Genomic DNA, 26,433 nt, shown 5'->3' with positions numbered 1-26,433 from the left:
CCAAGATAGGCAAGCAGAATCGCCATGAAGCTAGATGGCCCTACATTTACCTACCATAACTATTACTAAGTTATACTGATTGACAAGGATCACAGCAGTCTATGATGCCTCTGCAAATTTTTGTCATGATCAGCCATAATCAAAACAGCCTTGAAGAAACTATATGGAGTCATCAATCGACAAAGAGGCTACCCTTGTAATCTGGACCTGCCACCAAGATAACCTCCTAAAGGCATATCCTGGGCTTGGACCTCCAAAGCTCTTTGTAGCCACTTGATTGAGATGAAAGCAGATTAGATTAGGCCCCATCGCATTAGACTACATAGCTCCAAGTATACATTGGAATCACAGATCAGTGGAAACATTGGAGCACTGTACCTTTTATTACGTATTCTGCTTTACAACAGGGTTTACCTTGGGCACGGCAATTCACTTTAATAGACAGTCCACTAGTGACTACAGACCAAATCTAATGACCGCCACGCCTCCTCCCATAGACTTGTATTGACGGGGGGCGGGCCGTGACGTCACGAGGGGCAGAGCCGTGACTTAACGATGCTCCGGCCCCTGTATTGCCCGTCATTACGTGCAGAGCGATCTCGCTCTGTGCAGTAATGATAGCGGGTTGCTGCAGCAGCGATCCCCGGGGCTCCCCAGCAGCAGGATCCCGGCGATCTGACATTTTATCCCCTATCCTTTGGATAGGGGATAAGATGTCTAGGGGCGGAGTACCCCTTTAAAGTCAATGGAGGCCCCTTGGTTTAATGGAGAATTACTTTTGAAAGTATTCGTATGTACACCGGCACCATAGCCCTAAAACGTCATGTGAATAGGCCTTACAAAAAAAGGGTATTTACAGCAAATAAATTATTCCAGATAACGCTACTGGTTTCTGAAACCTATTTCACTGTAATGCTCAGCCACAAGATGAGTTTGACAGAAGATGATTAGAGATGCTGGACAACCACGGCTGGGGTGCTAGAGGTCACCTATGTTTCAAATGTCTAGGCATCTTGATTACCTCTTGCTGTGAATATCAAGGGAAGGAGACTTGACTTTATATAAGAACTGGTTGCTTCAGAGGCATCTGTTCGCACTTAAATTTATGATTTTTTATTTGCTGTTTTCTGGGCTTTTCTTCTTGAGAAATAATGGCTCCAAGGTGTGAGCAGCTTGAAGACTTAGATAAAGGAATGAAATATAAAACATACTGTTTTTAAGTCAAAAATTACCTTGCCTCTAAAAACTGGGGCTCTAGGGGGCTGCAGCATCTGAGTGGTAAATAAAACATTCTGTGCCACTTCTTTGTCTTTGAAATATACTGCTAAAGAAAAGTAGGAATATAAATGTATATGTAGACTACTTCTGAACCAGAGTAACTGAAAATGTTCCATTTCACATAGTACATAATGCATTCGAGCATTCTTATGGTGCACAATGAATGCTGAACTAATGGGCACAACTGTGCAACTCTCCTCTATGTGAACCCCCTCTGCAGTTCTGCAGCAGTAAAAAGGTTTACATGTCAGCTCTTTATTGGCCTTTAGCTTCTTTGAGGCACACTCTGTGAAGTTGGCTATAGAAATCCAGAATCCAGATGTCTCACTGAGGCAACTGTCGACAAGACATCTGCCTGTCCTTGAAGCCCCTGTGACTTTAAAGCAGACAAGAGTTGATCATTTTGTTTTATATGAGAAAAGGTACGGACCATTTCGTAGATAACTATAGGTAACATTGATGTATTGGGGAACATTTACTAATTTATCACAGTGGCTCTCAGATGTCTAGACACCTTTGTCAAACTTTCTATCAATTATTGGTCTGCTTACTTTATGCTTTATTGGTCTGCTTACAATTTGTACCTTTGTGGTGCAATTTTGGTGCACAGTGTTGCATTTCAAGCCACAACTCCTCCCACACAAGGCTTATAGGGTATCCAAAACACTTTCTAAATATGGTGCAAACCGTGTTTGCCAATATTAATAATTTTGGTATTTAAAATAGTTAATCTTTCCCATTTTGCTTTGTCTAGTGTAGGCTCTGAGAAAAGATAAATTACGTAAACAGAAAGTAGAAAAGTAAAGTAAGGAGCTCCATTTTGTAGGGAAAACTTTGAAAGGTATGTAGAATTTGATGAGCACTTTCGCCCTTTCATTCTCAGTGGGGGTCCTAGATATCCTAACAATATGACATCATTGCATCAGATTAGAAATATTAAAATTTCCTTCATTTGCATATATTCACTGCAGACATATGGAATGTTCATCAGTGCCATGCAGGAGCAACAACCGTATACCCAGTGAATTAGGAAAATTGGTAATAGAGCCTGTTGAGTGACTAGGTCCTATCTCATTGCACAAAAGATGTAATATGTAGAAGATAGACCTAGAAGATCTATAGCCCCTGATGAGTTTCACTTTCTACACAAGAAACATTTTAAGCTTAATGTTTTGCATAAGACTATGCACTAGGCAGATTAAGTGGTTAGGGACTTTCATCATGATTTAAATAGCCACTGTCATTTGTAAAACTTTTGACATGTCCCAGTGAAATTATCTCCCGGCCACGTGTCATGTGATCGAGACAAACTTGTAAGTCTATGAGCATGTCTCAATCGTGTGACACAAAGACAGGGAGAGGAGCACGCGGCACTTTTTTTGCAATGTTATAGCCCACAACTTTGATTGCAGCGTCTAAAGGGTTAATACTGGAGATCAGCCCAATCGGCAATGTCCGGTATTAGCCGCGAGTCCTGGCTGCTGATAGCATCCGGGACCTGCCAGGTATGAAGCATGCTCAGTTCCTGAGCACGCTTCACATAACGGGAGCCGGCCACGAGCGTAAATATAAGGGGTTAAAGAGTAAGCAATGGTGACGGTAACTATTTTTGGATAAATTTTGAATGTAGATCGTGATTTTGTATGAGCACTTTTATAATAAGTTCTCATTTAACCCTGGGTACACTCCCTTTCTATAACGCGGGGCCACGGTGCCGCACGCTATTAACCCTTTAGACTCGGCATTCAAAGTTGATCAATGCGTCTAAAGTGAAAGTAAGCTGCTCTCGGCTAGCTCAGCGTGCTGTTGGGACCGCCGCAGCGAAATTGCGGCATCCCGAACAGCTGGCAGACACAAGGAGGGTCCTTACCTTCCTCAGGCGTCACCGATCGACGAATGACTGCTCAGGGCCTGAGATCCAGGCATGAGCAGTCAAGCGGCAGAATCATCGATCAATGTTATCCTATGAGATAACAAAGATCGATGTAAAAGATCAGTTAATGCAGTATTATAGCCACTAGAGGGGGCTATAACACTGCAAAAAAAAGTGGAAAAAAAAGTTAATAAAGATCATTTAACCTCTTCCCTAATAAAAATTTGAATCACCCCCCTTTTCCCATAAAAAGAAAACCAAGGTAAATAAAAATAAACATATGTGATATCGCCGCGTGCGGAAATGTCAGAGTTATAAAAATATATTGTTAATTAAACCTCACGGTCTATGGCGTGTGCACAAAAAAATTCCAAAGTCCAAAATAGCATATTTTTGGTCACTTTTTATATCATGAAAAAATGAATAAAAAGCAATCAGAAAGTCCGATCAATACAAAAATGGTACCGCTAAAGACTTTAGATCACGGCGCAGGAAAATGAGCCCCCATACCGCCCCGAATGCAGAAAAACTAAAAAGTTATAGGGGTCTGAAGATGACAATTTTAAATGTATAAATTTTCCTGCATGTAGTTATGATTTTTTCCAGAAGTACGACATAAACCTATATAAGTAGGGTATAATTTTAATCATATGGACCGACAGAATAAAGAGAAGGTGACATTTTTACCGAATAATGTGGTGTGTAGAAACGGAAGCCCCCGAAATGTACAAATTGGTGTTTTTTCTTCAATTTTGTCGCACAATGATTTTTTTTCTCCATTTCGCCTTAGATTTTTGGGTAAAATGACTGATGTTATTACAAAGTAGAATTGGTGATGCAAAAAATAAGCCATCATGTGGATTTTTAGGTGCAAAATTGAAAGAATTATGATTTTTTAAAGGTAAGGAGGAAAAAACGAAAGGGCAAAACGGAAAAACACTCAGTCCTTGAGGGGTTAAAAAAAATGATTATTTGCCCTCCAGCAGCTGTATACCAATCATCTAGTTGTACAGATAGTCCAAGTTAGGATATGAATTACCAGTGCCTACTTCTGCTAACAACTGTCTTCCTACGTGGAATAAGCCTTGTATTGGATTTTTTACATGGTTTGTTATTTCATAGATTTTGGCTAGAGACTAATTGAGAGCTCATGTTGGTATTGTTACATAACTAGTTTGGTGTATTTTTTTTCAGTTTTGTTCTCGACAGAGCCATGGAAACATCAGTGTTATGGGTAATTATATTTCTTTATTTATTTTTTTATTTTTTTAAACTTGTGAGACAGCAAGTTCTGTAATTTTGTGCAGCTGGGCATAAATGAAATAACTAGTGCGAAGGTACGGTGTTGTGAAAATGTATATACAGTTCTTTCCAGATGTCCCCTATTATCGAAAAATGTTGTACTGCATGGTTTTGGACCTCTTCAACAACATGTTACATTGCAGAGTCTGTATTGGATTTTTTTTTTCCTAGTGACAAACTAGGAAATCTGTGCATCACTTTGTCTCAAATGGGGCTGTTGTATTAATAGCTGATCCAACAGACGACCCTGATGCACAGGACCTCCCAGCATAAATAATATTCAAAAAACTATTGGTTGGGAGTAGCTATAATAAAACGTAACTTTTAATGTATGCCCATAAAAGATTAACAAAAATCTGTCAAGTGATATAAAACAGCCTGAAAGACGCAAATCACAGTCTCAGACTAATGCCGGATCAGATATAATTATTTATACTCTGTTCCCAATAGTAGGTAGTCATAAATACAACACGGTTATGCAGTATGTTAATCACTGCGCAACTGCTCAAGTAGATGCATAAAAAGAGGTATAAATGTATACATCAGATCTGCTGGGGTAGCTCAGCGTCCACAGGGGTGACCCAGTTATACACAGAGTAAATAGAGACTTAATGTGTCATAGAAACACACTTAAAGTTAATTCGCTTAACCCAGAATATGCATCTTCAAAAATAATAAAATCACAGAATATTATCCAAGAATATGCGAAAATACACCAATTTCAAAAAGCCGTAAGGGGGCAATTTAATTAACCCAGGCTTTATACAAGGACATTGCCGCGAGTTTCCTGGTACCTGTAGAGAAAAGAGGGTGGGGGAGACAAGGGGTATACAGATTCTGTAGAAGTTGTTTCTGTATAGAAAGATAAATAATCTAATCATGTCCCCCATCACTTCTATTCACAACCAATACAAAGAATGCTGTTGCATGGAACCTATGGACAAAACACAAACAAAGACCCCAGTCACAATTCCGTCCTGTAACGAAAAAAGGAGGCAGACTAGGTGCCGTTATGCACAGTACTCACGGTCTCGTAGTCTGACTAAAGTATATCAGATGGAGCACATACCTGCAATGGCAGGGAGACGTAACTGTCGGCTTCTCTGCGCTCTCACCATGTGGAATTGGTGTCTGACGTTATATCCGGTTGCCAAAGCGCCGCATCAGTAGGCCGCGCCCCCCTCTGACGCCACTAGGCGGCGTTTCCTAGTTTCACTGACTGCCATGCTCATACGATGAACATAGGAAAAGCAATGTGATTGCTGGCATTGATCTTAAGTTCCGTGACAGGTATGAAATAAAGGATACTATAAGATACAAGACTGTGTATGACTTAACTTGAGCAAATGAATAAAGCTTAATTTTCTGAGAATGGGTTATGGCTCTCAACGAACTTAGTACTTTCTACAATCACAGTGAGATCAGGTGAAATATAGTACAGCCTAGAGATGTAGGCAAATAAATATAGGCATAGGCTGAATAGATGAAGGTATGTTAATGAAACTAAATGTATGATATTCTAGGATGAACAGATAAACTCTACCAGTATGTAACAAACCTAGCATAGTAATTAATAAAAAAAAAAATACTAGATGGGGAGGGAAGTACTTGGCCATAAATCCATCCAAACGAGGAGCCATGCCCAGGTACCCTAGAGGGAAAAGGGGGATCCCGAGGGGGCATTATCTCCGCCTTAGGAGGAACGGTTCCCAAAAGGCTGACTTCATCAGGGAGGCAGGCAAGCAAGCTTAGGATACGATTCAGAGAAAGGCTGTACTTGTCACGATGCCGGCTGGCAGGTAGTGGATCCTCTGTGCCAGAGAGGGATTGGCGTGGACCGTGCTAGTGGACCGGTTCTAAGCCACTACTGGTTTTCACCAGAGCCCGCCGCAAGCGGGTTGGTCTTGCTGCGGCGGTAGTGACCAGGTCGTATCCACTAGCAACGGCTCACCTCTCTGGCTGCTGAAGATAGGCGCGGTACAAGGGAGTAGGCAGAAGCAAGGTCGGACGTAGCAGAAGGTCGGGGCAGGCAGCAAGGATCGTAGTCAGGGGCAACGGCAGAAGGTCTGGAAACACAGGCAAGGAACACACAAGGAACGCTTTCACTGGCACTAAGGCAACAAGATCCGGCAAGGGAGTGCAAGGGAGGAGACTAGATAAAGGCAGGGAGCAGGTGGAAGCCAATTAAGCTAATTGGGCCAGGCACCAATCATTGGTGCACTGGCCCTTTAAGTCTCAGAGAGCTGGCGCGCGCGCGCCCTAGAGAGCGGAGCCGCGCGCGCCAGCACATGACAGCAGGGGACCGGGACGGGTAAGTGACCTGGGATGCGATTCGCGAGCGGGCGCGTCCCGCTGTGCGAATCGCATCCCCAACGGCCAAAACAGTGCAGCGCTCCCGGTCAGCGGGACTGACCGGGGCGCTGCAGGGAGAAAGACGCCGTGAGCGCTCCGGGGAGGAGCGGGGACCCGGAGCGCTAGGCGTAACAGTACCCCCCCCCTTAGGTCTCCCCTTCTCTTTGTCCGGTAACTGCCTCCCCTGGGATGAGGACACCGGGAAAGAATGGAGGGTTTCCTCAACGGCAGGCAGTACAGCAGGAGTGGGAATGGGGAGGGAGGGCAGAGGGCGAGGCCTGGCACGGGGCAGTGTGACACCAGGACGGGGGCCATGGGGAGGCACAGAGGCTTGCCTGATGGGACTGGGAGGGGGGGAGAGGCACTTCCTGTGGCAGGCAGAGTCCCAGTTCCTGATCTCCCCGGTGGTCCAATCAATGGTGGGGGAATGAAGCCGGAGCCAAGGCAGACCGAGGAGGACTTCAGAGGTACAGTTGGGGAGAATGAAGAACTCAATCCTTTCGTGGTGGGGTCCGATAGACATCAGGAGGGGTTCTGTGCGGTAACGCACGGTGCAGTCCAATCTGGCTCCGTTGACCGCGGAAATGTAGAGCGGTTTGACGAGACGGGTCACCGGGATGCTGAATCTATTAACAAAGGACTCCAACATAAAATTCCCGGAGGCACCAGAGTCCAAGCAGGCCACGGCTGAGATGGAGGAGTTGGCTGTAGGGGAAATCCGCACGGGCACCGTGAGACGTGGAGAAGAAGACTTAGAAGCAAAAGATGCCACACCCACGTGAGCTGGGTGCGTGCGTGCGTTTCCCAGGCGTGGAGGACGGATAGGGCAATCCACCAAGAAATGCTCAGTACTGGCACAGTACAGACAGAGATTTTCTTCTCTACGGCGATTCCTCTCTTCCTGGGTCAGGCGAGACCGATCCACTTGCATGGCCTCCTCGGCGGGAGGCCCAGGCGGAGACTGCAAAGGATGCTGTGGGAGAGGTGCCCAGAGATCTAAGTCTTTTTCCTGGCGGAGCTCTTGGTGTCGCTCAGAAAAACGCATGTCAATGCGGGTAGCCAAATGGATGAGTTCTTGGAGGTTGGCAGGAATCTCTCGTGCGGCCAGCACATCCTTGATGCGACTGGATAGGCCTTTTTTAAAGGTCGCGCAGAGAGCCTCATTATTCCAGGATAGTTCAGAAGCAAAAGTACGGAATTGTATGGCGTACTCGCCAACGGAAGAATTACCCTGGACCAGGTTCAGCAAGGCAGTCTCAGCAGAAGAGGCTCGGGCAGGTTCCTCAAAGACACTTCGGACTTCAGCAAAGAAGGACTGGACTGTGGCTGTGGCAGGATCATTGCGGTCCCAGAGCGGTGTGGCCCAAGACAAGGCCTTTCCTGAAAGAAGACTTACTACGAACGCCACCTTAGACCGTTCTGTAGGAAACAAGTCTGACAACATCTCCATATGCAGGGAACACTGAGACAAAAATCCACGGCAGAGTCTGGAGTCCCCATCAAATTTGTCCGGCAGGGACAAGCGGAGGTTAGGAGCGGCCACTCGCTGCGGAGGAGGTGCAGGAGCTGGCGGAGGAGATGGTTGCTGCTGTAGCAGAGGCAGAATTTGCTGTAACATGGCGGTCAACTGCGACAGCTGCTGTCCTTGTTGGGCAATCTGCTGCGATTGCTGAGCGACCACCGTGGGAAGATCAGCGAGACTTGGCAGCGGCACCTCAGCGGGATCCATGGCCGGATCTACTGTCACGATGCCGGCTGGCAGGTAGTGGATCCTCTGTGCCAGAGAGGGATTGGCGTGGACCGTGCTAGTGGACCGGTTCTAAGCCACTACTGGTTTTCACCAGAGCCCGCCGCAAGCGGGTTGGTCTTGCTGCGGCGGTAGTGACCAGGTCGTATCCACTAGCAACGGCTCACCTCTCTGGCTGCTGAAGATAGGCGCGGTACAAGGGAGTAGGCAGAAGCAAGGTCGGACGTAGCAGAAGGTCGGGGCAGGCAGCAAGGATCGTAGTCAGGGGCAACGGCAGAAGGTCTGGAAACACAGGCAAGGAACACACAAGGAACGCTTTCACTGGCACTAAGGCAACAAGATCCGGCAAGGGAGTGCAAGGGAGGAGACTAGATAAAGGCAGGGAGCAGGTGGAAGCCAATTAAGCTAATTGGGCCAGGCACCAATCATTGGTGCACTGGCCCTTTAAGTCTCAGAGAGCTGGCGCGCGCGCGCCCTAGAGAGCGGAGCCGCGCGCGCCAGCACATGACAGCAGGGGACCGGGACGGGTAAGTGACCTGGGATGCGATTCGCGAGCGGGCGCGTCCCGCTGTGCGAATCGCATCCCCAACGGCCAAAACAGTGCAGCGCTCCCGGTCAGCGGGACTGACCGGGGCGCTGCAGGGAGAAAGACGCCGTGAGCGCTCCGGGGAGGAGCGGGGACCCGGAGCGCTAGGCGTAACAGTACTATATTTCACCTGATCTTACTGTGATTGTAGAAAGTACTAAGTTTGTTGAGAGCCATAACCCATTCTCAGAAAATTGAGCTTTATTAATTTTCTCATTTTAAGCCACACAGTTTTGTATCTTTTATTTCATACCTCACGGAACTTGAGATCAATGCCAGCAATCACATTGTTTTTCCTATGTTCGTCATATGAGCACGGTAGTCAGTGAAACTAGGACACACCCCATAGTGGCGTCAGAGGGGGGGGGGGGCACGGCATACTGACACAGCGCTCCAGGGACCGGATATAACGTCAGACGCCTATTCCACATGGTGAGAGCACAGAGAAGCCGACAGTTACGTCTCCCTGCCATTGCAGGTATGTGCTCCATCGGACATACTTTAGCCGGACTATGAGACCGTGAGTACTCTGCATAGGGGCACCTAGTCTGCCTCCTTTATTTCCTGGCTGGGGTCTTTGTTTGTGTTTTGTCCACAGGTACCATGCAACAGCATTCTTTGTATTGGTCGTTAGTAGAGGCGATTGGGGACATGAATATTTATCTTTCTATACAGGAACAACTTCTAAAGAATCTGTATACCCCTTGTCTGCCCCTACCCTCTTTTCTCTACAGGTACCACGAGTCTTGCAGCAATGTCCTTGTATAAAGCCTGGAATAATTTAAAGTGGTTATCCACCACAAGGTGATTTTAGTACGTACCTGGCAGACAGTAATGGACATGCTTAGGAAGGATCTGCACTTGTCTTGGGGCTAAATGGCTATGTTGTTAGATTACCATAATACTGTGGCTAGCTGTTTTGTGAACTGGTATTTCCTGTTTGACTACAAATCCCACAATTCCATTTTCTTCCCTCCCACACATCAGCCACCCCACCCATTGAAACATAAATGAGCTGCATCCATTCAAATCAGTGTGGTTTTCAATCAGGGTGCCTACAGCTGTTGCAGATTGATCTCTGTCCCACCAAGGGATCCCTCCACCCATTGAAGCAGACAGGCTCCCTATCATCAGCTGACTAGTGAGTCAGGTCTCGACCGCATTGCAAGCTGGGAAAAATCTGAGACAACAGTCATTTTGTATGCTGGTAAAAAAAAAATATTGGAGTGAAAATCACAGAATTGTTAGAAAACCGTTACACACTGGTACAGACACTATATTATGAACTACACTAACTTTACAGCCCATGTTGCATAGTCAAATAAAAAAAAAATCCTGGAATACCCCTTTAATTACAAACTCGACATCATGAGATTCTGTCCCCCTTAGGGCTTTATGAAATTGGTGTATTTTCCCATATTCTTGGCTAATATTCTGTGATTTTACCATTATTTTTGAAGATGCATATTCTGGGTTAAGCGAATTAACATTAAGTGTGTTTTTATGGTAGTGACACCGGTACCTTAAACCTCCTGAGACCACGAGATGGAAATGGCGTCCCGCAGATATGGAAACCCAGCTCTGGCAGTGGAGGTGCTAGGACAGTGAAAGCAACAATCACCGAATAGTAGTATACAAAGGATAAAGGTGCCCTGCACTCACCGCTATAGTCCAGGTACTCCTGCTCCCCTCGAGGCCGGATGAAGCGCATTCCTATGCGTGAAAACACCGGCAGTCGCCTCTGAGCGCTCCACTGTCCGAGTCCTCCGTGTGTGAGACGTGACCAGAGATGGGAGCAGGAGTACCTGGACTATAGCGCTTAGTGCAGGGCACCTTTGTATACTACATACTGTATTTACCTTTGGTCATGATCTGATGTATACATATATACCTCTTTTTATGCATCTACCACTGATAATCAGCCTCAATCTGGGGCTCCACCCAAAATCTCACCCCATGGTGTCAAAATGATCACAAGAACAGTGCGCAAAAATCCCAGGATCACATGAGGGGACCTAGTGAATGACCTACAGAGAGCTGGGACCAAAGTAACAAAGTCTACCATCAATTACGCACGCCATACACCACCAGGGACTCAAATCATGCAAATCACGTGTCCCCCTGCTTAACCCTTTAACGATGCAGGACGTGTATTTATGTCCTGCGCTGGCTCTTGCGATATAATATGGGGCCGCATCATATCGGGTCAGTCCCAGCGGCCATCAATGGCCTGGACCTGCGGCTAATACCGGACATCACCGATCGCGGTGATGCCCGGTATTAACCCTTCAGACGCGGTGATCAAAATTGATCGCCGCATCTAAAGTGAAACCGAAACCTTCCCGGCAGCTCAGTGGTGCTGTTCGGGACAGAACAGCTTGCAGGACGCGAGGAGGATCCTTACATGCCTCCTGCGCATCCGATCGCTGGATGACTGCTCCGTGCCTGAGATCCAGGAGATCTGCATGGAGGAATGGGCCAAAATACCAACAACAGTGTGTGAAAACCTTGTGAAGACTTAGAGAAAACGTTTGACCTCTGTCATTGCCAACAAAGGGTATATAACAAAGTATTGAGATGAACTTTTGTTATTGACCAAATATTTATTTTCCACAATAATTTGCAAATAAATTCTTTAAAAATCAGACAATGTGATTTTATGTTTTTTTTTTTCTCATTATGTCTCCCATAGTTGAGGTATACCTATGATGAAAATTACATGCCTCTCTCATCTTTTTTAGTGGGAGAACTTGCACAATTGGTGGCTGACTAAATATTTTTTTCCCCACTGTATTATCTCTCTTGCTTATATGCAAATGTTTAGATTGTACGCCATGGAGGTGGGAGCAGACATTACAAGCTTCCCTACCTCTGTTCCCTCTGCCCCTACCTATACCCTCCCACACTGTGAATTTTCATTGAATCCTCTCTCTCACGTCTTTATGACATGAGACTATGACCACGTGAGTGCTATGCCCTGATAGCAGAGGGCAGACGCCACTGCCTCACTACACCTGCAGTATTGATAATATTTATAGAGGGAAGATTCAATGAATACGAGCAGAGGGGACGGAAGCAGGGAAGCTCGCAATGCCAGCCCCCACCTACATTACTCCCTAGACAAGCTGTCAGATTCCCTTTTAAAATTACCTGTCTAATATTGTGCTTTGCAATTAACTCTGAACTGTCAAGGCATTGACACAACAAGACCTCTGAAGGTATATTGTGGTATCTGGCGCTAACTACTACAAAAGCATCTCTCTTTTATAGTAGTTCCTTGTAAGCCCTGTAAGTTGTGAGGTGCAGCCTTTATAGGCTGTACATGGTTTTTCCAGCACAACAGAGGCTCGATCAGACTAAGAGAGAGATAATTAGGAGACCAAGTCAACTTCTTAAACTCTTTGGGGGAGATTTATCAAAACCTGTGGAGAGGAAGAGTGGAGCAGTTGCCCATAGCACCCAGTCAGTCATTTCTAAAAAGGCCTCTGAAAAATAAAAGGGGCAGCAGTGTACTTTGTCTGCAACAATGCTTATGTAGGTGGTACATGTTAAAGGAAGAGCCACATGTAAGCACATGCACCCGGCCCTCAACATGATGAAAAAGAAAACATGATTCATCAGACCAGGCTGCCTTCTTCCATTGTTCTATGGTCCTGTTATGACATTCATGTGCCCATTGTAGGAGCTTTTGGCGGTGGCAGGAGTCAGTATGGACACAATAAGCTGTGATGCCTCGTGCATTCTGACAGCTTTCTACTATAGACAATGTCCATGTTTTATTAAAAGTCAACATCCATGTAAAAGTTCTGACCATATCAGATTCAATATGATAATGTGTACATGTGTACCTCTTTAATAGTGCCTGATACACTCAGGTCTTCTCAGATCTGGCATCTCTCTTTACCAGGTAAAAAGGTCAATAAGCCTGTACTCTTATCTTGGCCCATTGACTGCCCTAAGATTTCCGGAACTACATAGGTGTTATAGCAGTGCACACCTTTTGCAGTACAAAAAAGAAAAAGGGAATACTGTTATCTTTGTGTTGTTCTGCTGTGGGCACAATATCCAGTAGCACTTTGTACAATATAGGTAATGCAGCCTCCACTGTCAGGAAATCTCCTTGAGTTGCAGTCTGAACAATGATATGGGGAATCCAAGAAGATAGTGGATATACTTGCATAGAACCCTCCAGCCAATTAAACTGATTTCTTAACATAGTCATTCATCCAACTGCTTAACCTGATGAAGCATCAGGGTCCACCATTGTAAAACATGTCCCAGTTTTATATAGTAAAAGTATATTGTGGATGACTCTGTAATTTTGCTGGAGGGTTCTGCACCAGTATATCCACCATTTTCTCACATCATATAATCATCAGAAGGGATGGAAAGAAAAAAAATATGGGTATTTTCTTCACATCAGGTCAGAGGTTACAGTTCAGTGGCACTAGTTATTATCATGTCATTATCATATCATTATATGAGGTACAGTCTGTGTAGAGCTGTGTGTCACTAGAGGTCGTGTGTGCTATTTATAGTGTCTCAATGGATCTCCTGCCTTTAGCTCCTGATTATAGAGCCTTCTCACTGCTCTCCAATGTCAGTCACCTGTTTACTACTACTGTATCAGTCATCTGTGTACCACATCTACATCAGTCACCTCACACCTCTCTGGAGCAGCAAGGATATAAAAGATTAGAATTTGTTTCACATGGTGTTCTCTGCACGACCCTTGAAATTTTGAGGTCTTTGTGATTCAAGTAAACTATATTGGGGCATTACATGGCAATGTGGTTTTAAAAGGGGATGGAGTATATGTCTGTGAAAACTTTTGGTTCGGCCATGATTTTTGGTTAATGGTCATCTGTTCACCCACACTAAACCTAATACACTGAGTTATAGTGTGGGCGAACAGGAGACCAATGAGGGGTTAATGGGTTAAATAGATACCTACTCTCCAGAGATATGTCCCTTGGAAGATCGGCATCCATCTTCAGTGAATTTTGTGCTGGAGGCGGGCCCACCGACTCAATATGAATATTCATTGTCGCTGGTCATGTGAGCGCTGTGCCGATCGCTCACGTGACCCGCAACAATGAATATTCAAGTTGAGCCGGCGGGCCCACCTCCAGTGCGCAATTCACTTTAGATAGATGCTAATCTTCAGAGAGACAGATCTCCGGAGTGCAGTTATATGTTTAACCTATTAATCCCTCATTGGTCTCCTGATCACCCACACTATAACCCAGTGTATCGGGTTTAGTGTGGGTGAACAGATGACCGGTTTCGTTTAAGTTGTACTGAAAAAACTGAAGAATAGTTTGGCAACCCTGACAAACAGTAGGGGGAAATTATATTAGACATGCAAGCCTTGTGAATTTATCCTCTCTATCTGTATGTAATTTTGGCATTGAAATAAAAACTGCCCCCAAACCACCTAGGTATAATAATATAAACTTTGAAAAGGTGTTATTTTGGTTTGCAAAGCCACATTTCCTCATAAATACAGCATGTGTGGAAAGGAAAGCATACTGTTGGAAATGTTTTGGTTTACCAACTTTGTAAAACTTTGTTAACTGCAAGAATAAGGTTTTCTTTGTGCATAGATGCAGTAAAGCTGGAATAAAATTAACCTGATGCTGAAGCTCAAGCATAAGGTGAGTAGGCAAAGAAGATATAACCCTGCCTAAATAGATTGACGTTGGCATTATTGGTGTAATACTGGAAAACATGAAGAAACTGCATCCGATAAAACAGATAAAATGGTCTTCAGTATCCAACAGGCTTCATAAATTATTGTTATTTTTATATTTTGGCCATTGAATCTTCTTCGCAAAAGAATCACTGTGCGAGTGTAGTAGCACAAGTAAATCACTTAAACAAACTGCAATATGAAAACAAGTAAAGCTGTCACAGCAAATCTGTTTTCATCCAAAAGTAATGTTTGAGAAGGAAATGACCTAGTCAATGGAGGAGGATGTGGATATATTGAAATGACATGAAGTTGACATATTTTGGGCTTTCTTGTTTCAGTTTTAAAATGAATCTTTTGAGCTTTGGAAAAAAAAAATCTAGTTTTATTTATGTTGTATGCCATTTACAGGCACAGGGAAATTGTAAGTGGTATTGCTATTATGCACTGTGAAAGGCACTGCCACAAATACCAGAAGCTGGCACTATTCAATGAGCACTGTGATTTGCATTAAAAAGATTCTGTTACAAATACATTAAGACATATGAGGCAACGGACTGCATATGTTATGACCACTTTACAGATTGATATATTTAAAAAAAAATATTAATTTAATTAAATTAATATTTGTATAAATCCATAATATATTCCATAACAAAAAGAAAAGCCTCTGTCCCCTAAGACTAAATGTAATATTTATATTTCAAAGTTTTATTATTTTAAATATTAAAAGCTTTACAGACAATGGCAAATGAATCAGCTTCATAGAGCACTGTGGTCAGACTGAAAATAAATTCAAAAAGAAAAGAACTTCCTGAGGAGCATACAGCAGCTGATAAGTACTGGAAGGATTAAGATTTTTAACCCCTTAACGACACATGACGTAAATGTATGTCCTGGTGCCCTGATACTTAACACACCAGGACGTACATTTACGTCCTGTACATGACCGCGAGCACCTGCGCGGCAGGTCCCAGCTGCTGTCAGCAGCCAGGGACCCGCCAGTAATGGCGGACATCAGCGTACGGTGAACGGTGTAAACTTAAAAAAAAAAAAAAAAAAAAAAAAGTCCAAAATTGCTGCTTTTTTGTCACATAATATTAAAAAAAAATTATCAAAAAAATGAATATATGCAAATGTGTTATCAATAAAAAGTACAGATCACGGCGCAAAAAAAAAAATGTTTTCCAGTAGCGTACCCCTTTAACCTGTGTATAACATGTCCATGAAATTTGTAGCATATCCCCAGTTTTGGGGCATCCTCTGAATCAAGAGGCAGCGTAGCAAGGAATCTAATGATCTATCTGTGAGGTTACCACCTCATCAGGTATTACATATAAGTTTTTGATCTCAAACACAAATAAACTACATCCAGTTATATTGGAAATGCACCCAAGCATATTATGTGAGTGATAAAAACTGCCTGCAAATCCCCTTCTTTTTGTTTATTCCAGTACAGGGCCGGCCTTAGGTGTTCAGGCGCCCTGTGCGAGCTAACCTTGTGGTGCCCCCCCCCCCATTACCCCATAAACATACACAAAGAGGAAAAAAATCTTTGTAACAAATATTTTCACCAGTCCCCCTTAAGCAGACTCAGACCCCCCCCCTTCACCAGTCCCCTGTCACTCATAATCAGACCATCCCCCCCCTTCACCCATTAATCAGACTTAGGTTGGCAGTATAAGTCCCTGCACATTAGGTTGGCAGTACAGTTCCCCCACATTAGATTGGCAGTACAGTTCCCCCACTTTAGGTGCAGTACAGTTCCCCCACATTAGGTGCAGTATAGCCCCCCATATTAGGTGCAGTATAGTGTTCCCCACATTAGGTGCAGTATAGTTCCCCACATTAGGTGCAGTATAGTTTTCCCCACATTAAGTGCAGTATAGTTCCCCACATTAGGTGCAGTATAGTTCTCCACATTAGGTGCAGTATAGTTCCCCACTTTAGGTGCAGTATAGTCCCCCACATTAGGTGCAGTACAGTTCCCCTACAGACATACAGCCTTCAGCCATATAGTGTATGGCTGGAGGCTGTATGCCTGTTTACTGCCCCACTTCAGTGTTCCGACCACCGCTGGTCCAGGGACCGGGGTCACGATCTTCTGCTATGGCCTATGGGCCATAGCAGTAGGTCCCGAGCCCAGGGAGTGGAGGTCGGAACACTGAAGAGGACATGCCGCTGGTGACTTACCATGCGCGCGTATCCTCCTCGATGCTCCGCTACGCTTTTCTCCTATGGGCGCACGCACGGGACGTCAGTGACGTCCCTGCGTACGCTACCTCCCGGCAGCCCCTGCGTTTTTAAAGTTAACGTGGGGGCCGTCGCAGAGAGGTAACTGCCGGGACATCCTTGTGTCCTGAAAAGATTTTTTGGGACACAGGGATGTCCAGAATGTGACGGGGGCAGCGAGCGGTCTCGGCCGCCCGGCGCCCCTGTTGCTATGGCGCCCTGTGCGGCTGCACAGCTCGCACACCCCAAAGGCCAGCCCTGTGCCATTAAAACATTACACCAACACTGTTGTGACCAGGACCAAGCTTAAACATTACGTGGCACGGGACTTTGCTATAGTGGCCAAATATTCAACTATATCTAGCTTTCTCTAAAACTTTACCCTGAAACAAATGACTTTGGTCATATATGCTGTAGGAGGGTATACCATACAAGGAATATACGTAGATGAATGTCAACATATGCTGTCTATGAGAGCTATAAGCAGTGATTTAAATGCACTTATACCCATTAAAGTAATGCTTCTTGAATGCATACCTAGTTGCGTTCATGTTGATGTGTGGGCGCTTACCCCCTGCAAGAGCTATGCCTAGTCATGCAAGTATATTAAAGAGTATCAGATATTTTATAGGTAAGGAAAGGAACTCAAACCAATATGGCAACATTTGGAAGTATTTAGAAAGTTATGCATTCCGAGAAGATGATTCTCTTAGATCAAAAGGGGCTAACAATACAATGACATCATTTACGGTTTACCAACTCACTTCCAGTAACCTGAGGCTGTTTTCAAATATTTTAGAATTATGGCATGTACTTTTGGTACAGGAGCACAGGTTGTTTTTTTTTTTTTTTTTTTTTTTTTTTTATTGTCTACAACTAGCAAACATTTGAACATAAGTTTATATTTTATTTTTTATTATTAATAGCGGAAATCAGAACTAATTTCTTCAACTTCATGAAAATCAGTTTATATTTATAATAATTGTATACAATTATAATTCAAAAAAGACTTTTGAGAACCATGTGGGTGACATGGCTGCTTAATCTAATGAAGCCTACCCTTTAATTTGTAAGAAAGTTCTACTTTTAAACAACCTTTCAAAGCTAAAAGAGGAAGAATGAAGGCTTTGCAGCACTGTTTATTACCAGCACAGAGGCTGCTAGCCACTCAGGTGGCCAGGTGCATGACATCAAAGGGATAAACTCAGACTGGTACACAGCACTGGATAGTGCTGCACCCCCCACATTCTCATGATTGATGGGGTCCTAAAAGTCAGACCACTGTTTTCTTAAAAGGGGCCAGCTGCATAGTCCGGTGACTGGGAGCATTGCAGTGCAGGAAAAATTTAGAGTGAGATGCAGCACCAATTGAATCTTGTGGCCCCTGCATTATCATGATTCCACCAATCAAGTGGTAGGTCTTAAAGGGAACCAATCAGCCACCCGTCAAGTAGTCCCCTGGGCAGGGACTTACACTCAGTGGCGTTGCGATCAGGGTGCGGGGGGTGCGGCCCGCACCGGGTGACACCATCCTGATGGGGTGACACCAGGTACGCCCCCAGTCCTTACTTGCGCTGTCTCTGTACTAGCACCCCCCCGCCCCCGTCATCACTTGCGCTGTCTCTGTAATAGCACAACACCCCCCCCATCCTCATTTGCGCTGTCTCCGTACTAGTAGCACCATTCCCCCCCCCCCCCATCACCAGCACAGTGAACCGGCCTGAGCGCCCGGAGAGAATGAGCGCTGCGCTGGATGGGTGAGTGAGTGTGTGTCTGTCTCACTCTATCTCTGTTTGTGTGTGTGACTGTGTTTGACTCTGTGTGTGTGTGTGTGTGTGTGACTGTGTGTGACTGTCTGTATGTGTTTAACTGTGTGTGTGTGTCTCTCTGTCTGTGAGTGTGTGTCTGTGTGTGGCTCTGTGTGTGTGTGACTGCGTGTGACTCTGTGTGTGTGTGTGACTCTGTGTGTGTGTGTGTCTCTCTCTATCTATCTGTGTGTGTGTGTGTTTTTTTGTGGGGGGGGGGGGGAGGGGGGGTTTGTTTGGTCCAGCAATCTAATGTGGGGAGACTTTGACCTATTGTGGGGAACATGCAAGGGAACCTGCGGCCTAATGGGGGGGAATTACTACCAAATGTGGGGAATCTATGCTACCTAATGTGGGGAAACTGCTACCTAATGTGGGGAAACTTCTACCTAATGTGGGAAAACTGCTACCTAATGTGCGAAAGCTGCTACATAATGTGGGAAAACTGCTACATAATGTGTGGAATCTGTGCTACCTAATGTGGGGAAACTGCTACCTAATGTGTGGAATCTGTACTACCTAATGTGGGGAATTTTTTACACTAACATGCTGGTGTTGTCCTTTACTTTTTATTTTCACGGGAAGTAAAAGGAAAAAAAGACCCCCAAAATTTGTAACGCAATTTCTCCTGAGTACGGAAATACCCCAGATGTGGGTGTAAAATACTCTGCGGACGCACAACAAGGCTCAGGAGTGAGAGCGCACCATGTACATTTGAGGCCTAAATTGGTGATTTGCACAGGGGTGGCTGATTTTACAGCGGTTCTGACATAAACCCCAAAAAATAAATACCCACATTTGACCCCATTTTGGAAAGGACACCCCTCACGGAACGTAACAAGGGGTATAGTGAGCCTGAACACCCCACAGGTGTTTGACAAATTTTCATTAAAGTTGGATGGGAAAATGAAAAAAAAAAATTTTTTTCACTAAAATGCTGGTGTCACCCTAAATTTTTCATTTTCACAAGGGGAAAAAAAAAAGCCCCCTAAAATTTGTAACCCAATTTCTTCTGAGTAAGAGCATACCCCATATGTGGATGTAAAGTGCTCTATGGGTGCACTACAATGCTCAGAAGAGAAGGAGCACCATTGGGATTTTGAAGAGAAAATTTGTCCGGAATTGAAGGCCACTTGTGTTTACAAAGCCCCCATGGTACCAGAACAATGGACACCCCCCCCCATATGTGACCCCATTTTGGAAACTACACCCCTCATGTAATGTAATAAGGGGTACAGTGAGCATTTACGCCCCACAGGTGTCTGACAGATTTTTGGAACAGTGATCCGTGAAAATGAAAAATGTTATTTTCCATTTGCACAGCCCACTGTTCCAAAGATCTGTCAAACGCCAGTGTGGTGTAAATGCTCACTGCACCACTTATTAAATTCTGTGAGGGGTGTTGTTTCCAAAATAGGGTCACATGTGGGGGGGTCCACTGTTCTGGCACCACGGGGGGCTTTGTAAATGCACATGGCCCCTGACTACCATTCGAAACGAATTCTCTTTCCAAAAGCTCAATGGTGCTCCTCCTCTTCTGAGCATTGTAGTTCGCCCGTAGTGCACTTCAGGTCCACTTATGGGGTACCTCCATACTCAAAAGAGATGGGTTTACAAATTTTGGGGGGTATTTTCTGCTCCCAACCCTTGCAAAAATGTGAAATTTGGGGGGGAAACACATTTTAGTGAAAAAAAAAATTTTTTTTACATATGCAAAAGTCGTGAAACCCGTGTGGGGTATTAAGGCTCACTTTATTCCTTGTTACGTTCCTCAAGGGGTCTAGTTTCCAAAATGGTATGCCATGTGTTTTTTTTTTGCTGTTCTGGCACCATAGGGGCTTCCTAAATGCGACATGCCCCCCGAGCAAAATTTGCTCTCAAAAAGTCAAATATCACTCCTTCTCTTCTGAGCATTGTAGTTTGCCCGTAATGCACTTCAGGCCAACTTATGGGGTGGCTCCATACTCAGAAGAGATGGGGTTACAAATTTTGGGGGGTATTTTCTGCTATTAACCCTTGCAAAAATGTGAAATTTGGGAGGAAACACACATTTTAGTTAAAAAAAAATAATAATTTTTACATATGCAAAAGTCGTGAAACACCTGTGGGGTATTAAGGCTCACTTTATTCCTTGTTACATTCCCCAAGGGGTCTAGTTTCCAAAATGGTATGCCATGTGTTTTTTTTTGCTGTTCTGGCACCATAGGGGCTTCCTAAATGCGACATGCCCCCCGAGCAAAATTTGCTCTCAAAAAGTCAAATATCACTCCTTCTCTTCTGAGCATTGTAGTTCGCCCGTAATGCACTTCAGGCCAACTTATGGGGTGGCTCCATACTCAGAAGAGATGGGGTTACAAATTTTGGGGGGTATTTTCTGCTATTAACCCTTGCAAAAATGTGAAATTTGGGAGGAAACACACATTTTAGTTAAAAAAAAATAATAATTTTTACATATGCAAAAGTCGTGAAACACCTGTGGGGTATTAAGGCTCACTTTATTCCTTGTTACATTCCCCAAGGGGTCTAGTTTCCAAAATGGTATGCCATGTGGGTTAGTTTTGCTGTTCTGGCACCATAGGGGCTTCCTAAATGCAACATGCCCCCCAAAAACCATTTCTGAAAATCGTACTCTGAAAATCCCCTTGTCGCTCCTTCGCTTCTGAGCCCTCTACTGCGCCCGCCGAACACTTTACATAGACATATGAGGTATGTGCTTACTCGAGAGAAATTGGGCTACACATATAAGTATACATTTTTTCCTTTTACCCCTTGTAAAAACTCAAAAATTGGGTTTACAAGAACATGCGAGTGTAAAAAATAAAGATTGTGAATTTTCTCCTTCACTTTGCTGCTATTCCTGTGAAACACCTAAAGGGTAAAAAAACTTACTGATTGTCATTTTGAATACTTTGGGGGGTGTAGTTTTTATAATGGGGTCATTTGTGGGGTATTTCTAATGGGAAGACCCTTCAAATCCACTTCAAACCTGAACTGGTCTCTGAAAAAAAGCGAGGTTCAAAATTTTGTGAAAAATTGGAAAAGTGCTACTGATCTTTGAAGCCCTCTGGTGTCTTCCAAAAGTAAAAACATGTCAATTTTATGATGCAAACATAAAGTAGACATATTGGAAATGTGAATAAAAAAATAAATATTTTGAATATCCATTTTCCTTACAAGCAGAAAGCTTCAAAGTTAGAAAAATGCAAAATTTTAAAATTTTTCATCAAATTTTGGGATTTTTCACCAGGAAAGGATGCAAGTTACCACAAAATTTTACCACTATGTTAAAGTAGAATATGTCACAAAAAAACAATCTCGGAATCAGATTGATAACTAAAAGCAATCCAGAGTTATTAATGTTTAAAGTGAGAGTGGTCAGATGTGCAAAAAACGCTCTGGTCCTAAGGTGTAAAATGGCCTGGTCCTTAAGGGGTTAAGTAATTCTGGGAGCTGTATATTTAAATGGTGTAAACTTCTTTAACACTTTCCTATTCTGTGGCAACTGGTATATCTGATTATTATACTGGAATTTCTCACAATGCGCTACACCAGTGGTGTCTGTCACAACAGGCTAAAAACTTACTGAGGGGGGGAAGGTATGGGGTGACACCATTTTCTACCGCACCGGGTGACACCAACCCTAGTAACGCCACTGCTTACACTTACCAGCTGCGGCCCCGCTCCGATGGCTTGAATGGCGGCTCGCGTCATCACTCTGCTCCCTAAGCAGACTAAGCAGAGTTGTGACGCAATCAAGGTGAGGGGGCGGGACCACAGCTGCAGTGACCGGAGCTGGTAAGTCTAAGTCCCCTGCCAGGCAGCCGGGGGGCTTTATAACTTTAAAGGAGAACTCCAGAACATAAAAATTGTCCCCCATGGTGCCGGCAGTAAAAAAAATAAAGATGTACATACCTTCCTCCGCTCCCCCCGGGGCCTCCGGTAACTGGCAGCGATCTCCGCAGCGATCCATTTCCTGGTTGCCGGTGATCGGATGAGTCATACTGCGCTCAGCCAATCACCGGCCGCAGTGAAGTCCCGACTTGGCCGACGATAGGCTGAGTGGCAGTGTGACGTTTTCGGCCCCGGCCGCAGGTGCCGGTGTAGTGAAGAATTTGGTGTCCTGAAACGTTTTCACTTCCGCTCAGCCTATCGCCGGCCGAGTCGGACTTCGCTGAAGCTGGTGATTGGCTGAGCGTAGTATGACTCATCCGACCACCGGCAACCAGGAAGTGGATCGCGGCGGAGACCGTAGCCGGTTACCGGAGGCCCCGGGAGAGCAGAGGAAGGTATGTACATCTTTTTTTTTTTTACTGCCGGCAGTATGGGCCACAATTTTTATATTCCAGAGTTCTCCTTTAATATCTTCACCATCCCTGGGGGCACAAACGTCACCCGGGGATGATGAGGATAATGATTTTAGCATATATAATTTATTGCTAAGCGTTTTATATATATATATATATATATATATATATATATATATATATATGCTGATTGGTTCCCTTAAATTTTTTGATGAAGATAAATCCCTTTTAAGGGCCCAAAAGAGTGGCATGTAAGTAAATATATTGCCTTCTTATATGGTAATACCATGTCTAGAGGCTCTATCAATCTTCTCAAGGCAATTACTCGACACTGCTTCCTTAGCTTAGCACCATCAAGTCCAGTTCACACTTTCCATGCAGTCCTTGTTCCTGAACAAACACCCAGGGTGCTTCAACGTCAGTATAAGCATACAGCAACCATAGAACATAAATCCAGAAGTTAAAAAATGATCATAATCATCATAATATTACAACATATAGTAAGTGCTTTGTCATTTTCTATCTTCCGGAGATACATATATAAGGTATCTACTAACCAAGAATAAGCAGGTTTCCCATTCAAATGTTGTCAGAGGATACAGGGGAATGAATAAAACTTAACTTTTAATTGTACATTAAAATCAATACACAATAAAGTGGGTGTACTGTGGATACTGCCCAGTTATGCCTTTCCACCAATAAAACACACATAGTGAATATAGACACACTGTTAAATCAATAAGGTACCACATAGTATGTTATGGAGATATATTGGCTATCCCAAACAAATGTAGTCCCCAAATATATCCCAACGCATTTCGTACACCAATAAAAGTGACCTCCTCAGGGGGCTTGGTGGGACACAATAGCCTGTAAAGAAAACTCCTTCCAAACACTTGATTCACACAATAAGCACATATAGGGCTGTTGATACAGTAGCAGCCCTATTAGCGTTCAGAGAATAGGTACCACTGTGCACTCCTAATGTATAAAAAGCAGGAGTAGGCTGAATGGTCCAGTAAGGCGTCCTGTCTTGTCCCTGTGTGAACCCGCAGTGGCAGGGAGAAAGAGGGAGAGATAGGGGCAGGAATCAGAGATATAAAGGAAGGGGTTGCTCAAGAGCAACAGTTAGAAACCAACCACAAATATGTGGAAATTCATCTACAGCACCAGCCAACTCCTTCTCTGCCTCCTCTTTTTTAGATGGGGAGAACACATACTTGCTCTGACCCACGGGGAAAATCATAGTTCCATCGCACAATACTAAGGATACCCCACAGATTCTTAACCTATCTGACCACCCTTTAACTGAATTACAGATTAGAGGCCTGTCATTTGTACCTACAGTCGATTTTAACCCCTTTGTTTGGACTAAAGATGTCCATTTATTTGCTAGAAAATTGAGTTTGCACAAGTTTTTTTTATTTTTTATTTAGAATGTAAGAAATGCCAAGATTTAGGGGTGGCATCTGATGAACTTGCCACTATTAGGGACTTGACTGATTTGCTGGACACTAGAGATAGAGAGAGATAGAGGTGAAGGCCCCTCTACAGACCTCAGACCTAAGAGTAGAGCTCAATCACCACATGACATATCTTGTATTGAGATCTTTAGGGATCTGGTGACTAGAGACTCCGTAATAATCTGTCATACCAAGAAAGACAGGCAACAAAAGAACTTCAGAACAACAGTTCACTCATTATCAATCCGTATGATAGGGGGGGGGGGGAATTGTAGTCATGGGGAGAAACCAATACAAACGAATGTGTCATAGGAGGATAGGGAATCCTATGAGATCCTAGCACAGGATCCCACTGCAAGATGTAAAGAAAGACTTATCAATATTTTGCTGGTAGCCAAAACTAAAAAACTGATTGATGATAAGGAATATGAATTTCTATGTCCTGCTGCTTCCATTACCCCCATGTTTTATGCTATGCCCAAGATACATAAGGGCACGGTCCCCTTAAAGGGGCACCCTATTGTGGAGGGCATAGGCAGTATCACACAGAATGTGGATGTATATGTGGACAAAGTCTTGAGAAATTTTGTCACCTCTCTCCCATCTTATATTCGGGGCACCATGGACCTGTTGTCCAAACTTGATGGGATTGAGGTGGATGATAGTTGGGCTGGTGGCAGACAACTATGGCGTTTGTTGAGAAGAGGGAAAGATTCAGTGAGTTAGCCCCTCAATGGGAACGTTACATAGATGACGTATTCATCTTATGGACAGGTTCAATTCCACAGCTCAAAGAATTTATGGCACTTATTAACTCTTAACACCATTGGTCTGACTTTCACCTATACTATGGACAAACAGTCCTTAGCATTTTTGGATCTTACCATTTCAAATGGGCAAGGGGGTCTCAATACATCTGTATTCCGTAAGACCACCTCAACAAACAGACTCCTGAGGTGGGAAAGTTGCCACCCAGGCACCCTTAAAAGGGGGATCCCGAAAGGGCAATATCTCCGCATCAGGAGGAACTGTTCACAGGAGGCAGAATTTGTGACACAGGCGAGAGATTGGAGAGGGAGATTTAGAGAGAGGGGATATCCTGACCACATCCTATCATCCACCTACACGATGGCTAGATCTACCCCAAAGGAACAATTATTGATCCCCAAACAAAAGAAAGAGGATTCCGCTGTATGCAGAATCATTAGCACGTTTGACAACATGTCAGGACCAGTGAGCGAGATATTACAGCGTCACGGGGAATTCTATTAATGGACAAAGATCTATGTTCGTATGTGGGTGAATATCTGCAAATTACCTACTGTAAAGGTAGGAACATAGGGGATATGGTCAAACATAGTCACCTCTCCCCTGTCCCCCCCCCGCTACCACTTGGCTTAATAGAAACTCAGTGTTAGGATCATTTGCATGTGGACATTGCAGAGCCTGTGAATATATGAAGAAAACTCCATCAGTCCCGTTATGGTCAACAAACAGAGCGTAGAAAAAGATTAGAAATTTCATCAACTGCATTAGTTTATGTCGTCAAGTGCTCCTGTGGTCTTAGGTATATTGGTAAAACTATACACGAACTACGCAAGCGAATGCTGGAACATGTCAGCGACATAAAAAATAAAAGAGACACTGCAATTTCCAGGCATTTCAATGAAACACAAGAGGGAGACGCCAAAAACATCTTACGTGAAAAATGGAGAAAATACGGTCTTAGAGGCGCTGCGCACAAACGTGGTCACAAAGGGGAAGACTCAAGCCAGCACAGGACAATTAATATTTTTATT

The 26,433-nt window shown here is 44.1% G+C and overlaps 1 long non-coding RNA gene across 2 annotated transcripts in view; it reads left to right on the top strand.

The window, feature by feature from the left end:
• The window catches only part of LOC130293527 (uncharacterized), a 94,203-nt gene that overhangs the window by 53,621 nt on the left and 14,149 nt on the right, over nt 1-26,433 (top strand). For both annotated transcript variants that reach the window (XR_008848238.1, XR_008848237.1), the window contains exons 3-4: nt 4,346-4,385; nt 14,745-14,795. This is a non-coding gene — a long non-coding RNA (uncharacterized LOC130293527). The remainder of the gene's footprint in view (nt 1-4,345; nt 4,386-14,744; nt 14,796-26,433) is intronic.

This window comes from Hyla sarda, chromosome 10, assembly GCF_029499605.1.
Source record: "Hyla sarda isolate aHylSar1 chromosome 10, aHylSar1.hap1, whole genome shotgun sequence".
Taxonomy (NCBI): Eukaryota; Metazoa; Chordata; class Amphibia; order Anura; family Hylidae; genus Hyla; species Hyla sarda.
This window is presented reverse-complemented; position numbering and strand designations above follow the sequence as displayed.